This window comes from Symphalangus syndactylus, chromosome 1 (assembly GCF_028878055.3).
Source record: "Symphalangus syndactylus isolate Jambi chromosome 1, NHGRI_mSymSyn1-v2.1_pri, whole genome shotgun sequence".
In the NCBI taxonomy this organism is placed as follows: Eukaryota; Metazoa; Chordata; class Mammalia; order Primates; family Hylobatidae; genus Symphalangus; species Symphalangus syndactylus.
This window is the reverse complement of record NC_072423.2, coordinates 74,933,531-74,943,482: the sequence shown is the minus strand read 5'-3', so window position 1 is coordinate 74,943,482 and position 9,952 is coordinate 74,933,531.

Here is a 9,952-nt window from a genome sequence, read left to right as displayed (position 1 = left end):
TAAATCCTTGGGATTTCCTGAGTGATAAGAGTATCTGTTATTCATGGTGGGCCCTTGGACCACAGCAGAGTTTATGCTAACAAGGTGACTCAGGATGGGGCCAGTCTTGTGGAAAAGCCAGTCCTGTAATTAGAGAGTTGGGGCTTTGAGTCACTTAATACAGGCCTGACCTCCTGACCCCTGGAGAGGGATGCTAGAGATGGAGTTCTATAACATGGTCAATGATTCAGTCAGTCACACCTACCAAATGAAACCCATTCAAAGTCCCAGACACCTGATGATCCCCCTGGGTGTTGGTAAACACATCAATGTGCCAGGAGGGTAATGTGCTCTGATGCTATGGGAAGAAGGCATGGCAGCTCTGCAATCAGGACCCTCCAGACCTCATCCTGGGCATCTATTTATATAGCTGGTCCTGACTTGTATCCTTTATAATAAAACTGTAAACCTAAGTACAGCACTTTGAGTCATTCTAGTGAATTATTGAAACTGAAGGAGTCATGCAAACCCCGAATTTGTGGCCAGTTGGTCAGAAGTGCAGGTGGCTTTGGGACCCCCAAACTTGAGACTGGTTCTGCAGTAAGGGGTGACTTTTTTTTTTTTTTGACAGGATCTCTGCTCTGTTGCCCAGGCTGGAGTGCAGTGGCAACATGATAGTCACTGCAGCTTCCAACTCCTAGGCTCAGGCAATCCCTCTGCTGCAGCCTCTTGGGCTGCTGAGACTACAGGTGTGAGCCACCACACCCAGCTAATTTTTTAATTTTTATTTTTGTGGAGATAGGGTCTCGCTTTGTTGCCCAGGCTGGTCTTGAACTCCTATGCTCAAGTGATCCTCTTACCGCAGCCTCCTGAGTAGCTGGGACCACAGATATGTGCCACCATGCTTGGGTAATTAAAACAATTATTTTTTCAGAGATGGGGTCTCACTATGTTGCCCAGGCTGGTCTCAAACGTCTGGGCTCAAGCAATCCTCCTGCTCCAGCCTTCCAAAGTGCTGGGATTGCAGGCGTGAGCCACTGCGCCTGGCCAGTGAGGGCTGTCTTGATGGGGACTGTGCCCTTGGTCTGTGGCATCTGTGCTAACGCCGGGTGATTAGTGTGAGACTTGAACGGCAGTAGTACAGGTTTCTATCACTGGATGAGACAGTGTCTGACTGGCAAGAGAAACTAGATTGTTACAGAAAAAGAAACACCCCCAGAGGGCCAGGTCTTAGATTGTAGGGGGAGGAAAAACAGGCCATGTTTTAGTCAGAAACTCAAATTCCACAGAATCTAGTCCTCAGTCTTCTTTGGATGAAGAAAGAGGGTCTCTTCTTGGATGTTTCTAGGAGTGGAGATGGGAGGGTGGGACAGAGCAGGGATAAGGAACAATATTAGAACTGTATCCCAATTTAATTTCCCGTTTTTATTTGAAAGTAATGTAATATTCTGAGGACACAGCAATTTTTTCTAGGATTGAAATAATCACTACGATATTATTATCTTATTTAAAAAATTTTAAAAATTCTTGTGAGTGCATAATAGGTATATATATTTGTGGGAGTCATGAGATGTTTTGACGCAGGCATGAAATATGTAACAATCACATCTTGGAGAATGGAGTGTCCATCACCTCAAGCATTTTCTTTTGTGTTACAAACAATCCAATTACACTCTTTTCATTATTTTTAAATGTATAAGTAGGTTTTTGACTATAGTCACACTGTTGTGCAACCAAATAGTAGGCCTTATTCATTCTTTTTATTTTTTTGCACCCATTAACCATCCCACTTCTCATCTACCTCCTACTATCTGTTCCAGCCTCTAGTAACCAACCTTCTACCCTCTATGTCCATAAGTTCAATTGTTTTGATTTTTAGATCCCACAAATAAGCGAGAACATGTGATGTTTGTTTTTCTGTGCCTGGCTTGTTTCACTTAATATAATGACCTCTAGTTCCATCCATGTTTTGCAAATGACAGGATCTCTTTTTTTATGGCTGAATAGTACCCCAATGTGGATAATATTATTAATAATAAATAATATTTATATATAACATATATAAATAATATTAATAATAATAATTTTAAAATTCCCAAAGTGGCTTATTTGAAAATTGAGTGTATTTTGAACAATCTGTATTCGCCTGGGCATTGGGCATCCTTCTAGGCTCTCTCATCTCCAAAGCAGATTCTATTACCGAATGATGGTCTCCACTTCTTGGATCCCTTCCATATGCTCCTAGTTGTGCTGTATTTTCTGGTCGTACTTCCTTTTAGAGGCCTTGCTTATTTCCTGGAGTTGACCTGGCTCTTACTGTGCAGGACGAGGCAGACACTGGGAAGCATGCTGTTCTCCCAGGGCTTATCTTCTTGCTTTGCTTATTTCTTCTTTTCACAGGGTTTCAAGTCTGCTCTCTGTAGCCTCCTGCCATCCTTGCAAGTTCCTACACATGGAAAAAGCCTTCTGTGGCTTCTGTGCCAAGTCTCCTGCTCTTCCTCAAGTTCTGCCTTAAGACATGTATCTTTTCCGAAGTCTTTTAAGGAGATTTTCTCACCAGAGTCTTCCTATCATTTGTAGCAACTGAGCAGTTGTTTTCTCTTTCAGATTCATCTTGGAGGATAAGCAGCAGCAAGAGCCTATGGAGGCAAGGAAGAAGCCTCTATCAAGTGGTGGTGTTTGCTTTTGCAGTTCTCTAATAAAATGAAGTTTTCAATCTCTATCAAAATACCAATGACATTCTTTGCAGAAATAGAAAAAACAATTCTAAAATTTATATAGAACCCCAAAAGACCCAGAATCTCTAAAGCTATCCTAAGCAAAAGGAACAAAACTGGAGGAATGACATTACCTGATTTCAAATTATACTACAGAGCTATAGTAACCAAAACAGCATGGTACTGGCATAAAAACTGACACATAGACCAATGGAACAGAATAGAGAACCCAGAAACAAATCCACACATCTACAATAAACTCATTTTCAACAAAGGTGCCAAGAACATACACTAGGGAAGAGGCAGTCTTCAATAAATGTTGCTGGGAAAACTGGATATCCATATGCAGAAGAATGAAACTAGACTCTTATCTCTCACCATATATAAAAATCAGAAAATGGATTAAAGACTTAAATCTAAGACCTCAAACTATGAAACTAATATAAAAAAAATTGGGGAAAATCTCCAGGGCATTGTTCTGGGCAAAGATTTCTTGAGTAATACCCCACAAGCACAGGAAACCAAAGCAAAAATGGACAAATGGGACCACCTCAAGTTAAAAAGCTTCTGCACAGTGAAGGATACAATCAACAAAGTGAAGAGACAACCCACAGAATGGGAGGCAATATTTGTAAACCACCCATCTGACAGGGGACTAATAACCAGAATATATAAGGGTCTCAAACAACTCTAGGAAAATGTCTAATAATCTGATCAAAAATGGGCAAAAGACTTGAATAGACATTTCGCAAAAGAAGACACACAAATGACAAACAGGCATATGAAAAGGTGCTTAACATCATTGATCATCAGAGAAATGCAAATCAAAACTCCAATGAGATAGCGTCTCATCTCAGTTAAAATAGCTTATATCCAAAAGACAGATAATGACAAATGCTCTTCAGAATGTGGAGAAAAGGGTGGGAATGTAATTAGTACAGCTACTGTGGAGAACAGTTTGGAGGTTCCTCAAAAAACTAAAAATAGAGCTGCTATATGATCCAGCAATCCCACTGCTGGGTGTATTCCCAAAAGAAAGGAAATCAGTGTATCAAAGAGATATTGGCACTCCTATGTTTGCTACAGTACTGTTTACAATAGCCAAGATTTGGAAGCAACCTAAGTGTCCATCAACAGATGAATGGATAAAGAAAATGTGGTACATAAACATAATATAGTACTATTCAGCCATAAAAGGGAATGATATCCTGTCATTTGCAACGACATGGATGGAACCGGAGGTCTTTACGGTAAGTGAAATAAGGCAGGCACAGAAAGACAAACATCACATGTTCTCACTTATTTGTGGGATCTAAAATAACAATTGAACTCATGGAGATAGAAAATAGAAGGATGGTTACCAGAGGCTAGGAAGGGTAGGTGGGGGAGGTTGTGGAGGGGAGGTGGGGATGGTTAATGGGTACAAAAAAAAATAGAAAGAATGAATAAGACCTACTATTTGATAGCAAAAATAGGGTGACTATAGTCAATAATTACTTAATGGTACATTTTAAAATAACTTAAAGAGTGTAATTGGATTATTTGTAACTCAAAGGATAAATGCTTGAGTGGATGGATACCCCATTCTCCATGATGTGCTTATTTCACCTCACATGCCTGTATCAAAACATCTCAGGTAACCCATAAATATATACACCTACTATGTACCCACAAAAATTTTAAAAATTAAATAAAAAATCACACACACACACACACACACACACAAATGAGGTTTTCCTTGAAAACAATGATGTTGAGAACTGGCAACATGCACATTCTCATTCTAAGGCCAGTCCACATTCCCTGAGCCCCTGACGAGTTGTTTGGCCATGAGGGGCAGGTGGGAGACACTTACCATGGAGAGAAGGTCAGCTGTGGTGATACCCAGCCTCCAGCCCTGGGGACAGATGCTTCAGTTCAGCCACAGAAAAACATCCTTAATCCTGAGGAGCAATCACACTCGTTTGCGGTGTAACTGGAGCCTCTTCACATTAATTGTGAAATGTGTTTGAATCTATTTGACAGCAGGACTTTTGTGGCAATAATCAGAGCAAGGACCAATTCCCAAGGGACTTTACAGTTGTCTCCTCAGTCAAATACACCCTTCAGAATCCACGTTCATGGAGCAAAGCATTTTTCTTTTTATCCTGCATCCAGCCTTTCTCCTTTAACCTAGGGAAACCTGCTGAACACACCTTAGCGTGACAGAAGCTGCTTTTCCCTGTCCAGCGAGCAATCAGCGTAGCTCTGCTTTCCAGCTCTGGCTATCTTGACACAGTTTAAAAGCTGTCTCTGTGACCTCATGGGACCTCATTGAGCCTCAGTCCTCTCAGATGGGAGTGACATGATAGTACTTTCCTTAGAGAATTACTTGAGGATTAAATGAGAGAATCCACATAAGCACTAAACACAGTGCCTGGCATATGTAAGCATTTTGTAAATGTTAGGGGGAAAAGGAAATAGCCATTAGAAAACAGAAATCCACTTGGGAAGCCGGGGCAGGATCTCTTGAGGCCAGGAGTTTGAGATCAGCCTGGGCAACATAGCAAGACCCCTGTCTCTACAAAAATAAATAAATAAAATTAGCCAGGTATGGTGGCACACACCTGTAGTCCCAGCTACTCAGGACGCTGAGGTGGGAGGATGGCTTGAGCCTAGAAGTTCCAGGTTGTCGTTGTTCCAGGTTGACTGTGCCACTGCACTCCAGCCTGGGCCACAGAGTAAGACCTCATCTCTTAGAAACCAAACCAAACCACAAAAACAACCAGAACTCCCTAGAGTGGCTGTTTGGCTTTCGCACCTGTTGGCAGTACACGAGGCTCTGTTGTTATCCACTGTGTCTTCAATTCTCCTAACGCCTGTCAGGAAATTCAGAGTGGGTGTGACGACTGTCACCTGCCAATGAGGAGACCCAAGCAATGAGAACTCACAGGTCTTCACCAGAGGGCACACAGCTAGTTAGTCGCAGGAAAACTCTTACCTAGCGTCACCCACCTGAGACCATGGAACTCCACGCTCACTGAAGAAGTGAGGAACAGAAGCAGACAAGTGTGGACGGGCAGTAGAGTTGACTCTGCTGGCGTGGGTCATTCAAACCCTGCACATCTAAGAGAAAGGTCTGGCCTTTGCCTGGTTCCTGGGAGATAACCTCTAAGCCCTTGGAATATTCTGCCTGATAGGAGTGTCTTTGCTCATCTCAAGCCTTGGGCCACACTAGCTAGTCTAGCCTAACAGTGTTATCTATGGTGGGACCTTGGGCCACACTGTTCAGCCTCTGGAGAGGCTGAAATTCAAATAGCTAAGGTCAGTAACGAGGCACTCATGCCTGAAAGCCTAACCCCAGCAAAATCCCTGGACACGGAGGCTTATGGAAACCTCCCTGGTTGGCAATACTTTGTAAGTCTTGTCCACAAGATTCCTGGGGAATTGAGCACTGTCTGCATGACTCCACTGAGAGTAAAAACAGGAAGCTCAGCCATTCTCTGGGCTCTGGCCTGTGCATCTTTTTCCTTTGACAATAGTCTGTATCCTTTTACTGCAACAAACCATAACCACGAGCACAGTGGCTCTTCTGAGTTCCAGGAGTCCTTCCAGTGGATCACAGAATTTGAGCTTTGTCTTGGGGACACCTGGCTAAGTGGGGAAGCAAGGATCTGCCTCCTCAGGATGCGGATGAAAGCTCTGGAATCTGGATGCTGCATTTCGGTTTGGGACCACCTGCCTCCTCCATCAGCAGTGGGCTCCTCCCTTCCCCCTCCCTGTCGTGCCTAGGTTGTCCCAGTGTCAGGCCAGAAGCAGCCCTCTAGGGTGGTTTTCCTGAGAATAATCATTTTTCAAAGGGGCTAGGAAAGACAGGAAGCCTGCCTTTCTTGCAGCATATTTGGTTTCACTCAGGAAATGGACTAAATTGAATTTAGAGGACATATATTTGATTGTTGAGTCAAACTCTGACCCAGGTATTTATTGCAAACATGGTATTTATTTCCCTGCTCTTTGTTAGAGGGTGCCGGGGGAGCACTGGCTCTGACTGTACAGGCATAGAGAGGATTCAGAGGCTCTTACACCACTGGCATCTTGGCAACCCATACCAAGACGATGTGAGTACTAACCTGCAATCCCAAGCTGTGATATTTATATGGCATGACTGATATTACTCCTGGGTAAAATCTAAAAACACAAGCTAAGATATCTGTGTGATCTGAACCTCACCTAGCAATTTCCTTGGCTGGAACAAGGAGGGAAATGAGAAATGAGGGGAAGGAGGTTGATGGGTAAAGGAGAATGAGGATTGGGCAGGGGTTGGAAGGGGATGGCAGGGAAGTAAGAAGGATGACAGGGCCAGGAGTGGTGGGATCTGTAGTCCCAGCTACTCGGGAGGCTGAGGAAGAAGGTTTGAGCCTAAGAATTGGAGGCCAGCCTGGGCAATGTAGCAAGACCCCTGTCTCAAAAAAAATGAAGAAAGAAAGGTGGAAGGGAGGGAAGGGGGAGGAAGCTGTGACCCATCAGGTGAGTTTGGAAAGTGGTTTCTCAACCAGTTTATTGATTTCAATTCACTTAGATGCTAAACAAAAGTGTTATGTTTTTGTTTTTGGACAAGTTTATTCTTTGGGGACACATTTTTCCCTTTTAAAATTCCATTTCCTTTTCAAAACACAAGGTTTTTCCAGACAACATTTGTTTTCATGGGATCCCAGCACTCTGGGAGTCTCTCCTTTTCCTCCATCCAGCTGCCTCCTGCCCTTCTTTGGGCCTTGGCTTAGATGTCACCTTCTCTTTGGAGACCTGCCCCAACTCCAAGTCTTGGCTAGCTTGCCATCTGTGGTGGCTTTACAACGTGTCAGTGCGGCAAGGCAGAACTGCATTTTCCAGAATTCCCTTCCCTCGATGTTTCCGGTCAGCGTCAGCACTGAAGAGATTCTTGCAAAAGGGAGGCAGGGGAGACAGAGCAGCAGCCATTCCCGGGACTGCCACAGGCAGTCTCGCACGCGCGGGCTCTCCTCCTGGGTATGAGGCCCGGGCTGGGCCTGCCACTCCACCCTGCCGGGGCCTCCTTCAGCATCTCTGACTCTGGGGCCAGGTGTGTGTGTTTTGGTCCATGACAAAGAACGCTGGCTCATGCCTGACACCCACATCAAGGACAGAAGCAGTAAGGTGGACGTGGACGCCAGTCCCTCTTTGTGGGCTCCAGGTCGCGCTGTGGGTTCCAGCATGTTCTACATCTCCCCAGTCTGCAGCTGTCTTTCCTTCCCCGACAGCCTGCCCCATGGACATTAGGCTGCAGCCTCAGACGTGAAGATAACAGCCTTACAGTGATCGCATAAGGCCAATCCCCGTCACAGTTCTATTGAAACCTCTTTGTCTGTCTTTCCCTTTCTCTATCCATTCACCCACCCACCAACCTACCCACCTACCCCACCTACCTATCTCCTTATCTCCCAGGAGTTCTCCTTCCCTGAATGAAGCATCCTAATTGCCGCCTGAGCTCTCCAAGCTTTCCTCATTTTAACCTTTACAACACCAGGCTTTGAGTTCCTGTAATTCCCAAATGTTCCCCAAGCTCTTCAGCCTTCCCTTAGTGTGACATTCTGCATACTCGTCTGAGGGCAGCACTACATGAAGGCAGGAACTATCCTTGGCTTGTTCTCAGCGTAGTCCCTGGGCTAACGTAGTCCCAGTCCCTGGCATATAACAGACACTCAATAAATATTTGATGCATGAAACATTGAATAAGTTTTGTTTCTGTTGAATGCTTTTTCCCCGTTTGGTAGGAATTTGTTTTAATGGGATCTGGAAAATAGGCCCATTTCTTGTGCACACACAGGGTAAAAAAGGTCAATGTGCAGCAGTAAGTCAGAAGTAAGCATTTGGTTCTAGAATCTTCTGGCAAACTAAAACGGTTTAAATCATTTTATTGTGCTGGAATCATATGCATAAATGATTCCCATGCTTTTACCTTTGGTTAAGTGCACATGTGCACATACTGTTCTGTCCATTTTGCTCTCTCCATTTTCGAGACAGGGTCTTGCTCTGTTGCCCAGGCTTGAGTGCAGTGGTGCGATCACAGCTTACCGTAGCCTTGAACTCCTGGGCTCCAGCAATCCTGTCACCTCAGCCTCCTGAGTAGCTGGGACTACAATTGTGCACCACTATGCCTGGCTAACTGTCTCTTTCTTTTTCTTTTTCTTTCTTTCTTTTTTTTTTTTTGTAGAGATGGAGTCTCACTGTATTGTCCAGGCTGGTCTTCAATTCCTGGGCTCAAATGATCTGCCCACCTCGGCCTCCCAAAGTGTTGAGATTACAGCGTGAGCCACTGCACCCGGCCTGCTCGATCCGTTTCTTAAGTGTGTTATAGAGGATGAGTCTAGCCTCATCCTGCTCATTCTGTTTCTTAAGTGTATTGTAGAGGATGAGTCTAGGTAGAAGTCAAAGTTTAGGTATCATGAGCCACTGAAGCCTGACTTCCCCCACTGTGTGGCCTCACTCGGGCTACTTGAGCTCTCACTTTCTACCTCCACAAAATTAGCAGGTAGAACTAGTGGATTTCTAATCTAGCTTAAGACTTCCTGGTTCTGCCCTCAGAAAGTTTCTATTTATTTCTCCAGGCTGGCTTCTTCTACCTGCCGGCCTTGCAGAAGATCATCTCATGACCACCTAGCCGAATAACATCATGTGAGAAAAATACTTTGTGTTCACAAATAAAAGACAATATTTAAGGGAAAAATCTAAATTTCTGCCCTTGTGAGTTTTCTTTTTTTAATTGCAGTAAAATATACATACCATAAAAGTTATCATTTTAATCATTTTAAGTACACAGTTCAGTGGCATTAAGTATATCCAGATTATCATACAACCAACACTATCATCCATCTCCAGAAATTTTTCATCATCCCAAACACAAACTCTGCACCCATTAAACACTAACTCCCCATTCCCCCTCCCCCAGTTCTAACACCATAATTCTATTTCCCATTCTTATGAATTCGACACTCTTAGGATCTCATATAAATGGAATAATACAGTATTTTTCTTTTTATAACTGGCTTATTGCTCTTAGCATAACGTCTTCAAGGTTCAACTATGTTGTAACCTGTGTCTGAATTTCCTTCCTTTTTGAGGCCAAATCATATTCTCTTTTGTGGACACATCATGTTCTGTTTATCCATCCATTCACCCATTGATAGACCCCTGAGCTCCTTCCGCCCTCTGGCTACTGTAAACAAAGCTGCTATGAACATGAGTGTGCAAATATCTGTTTG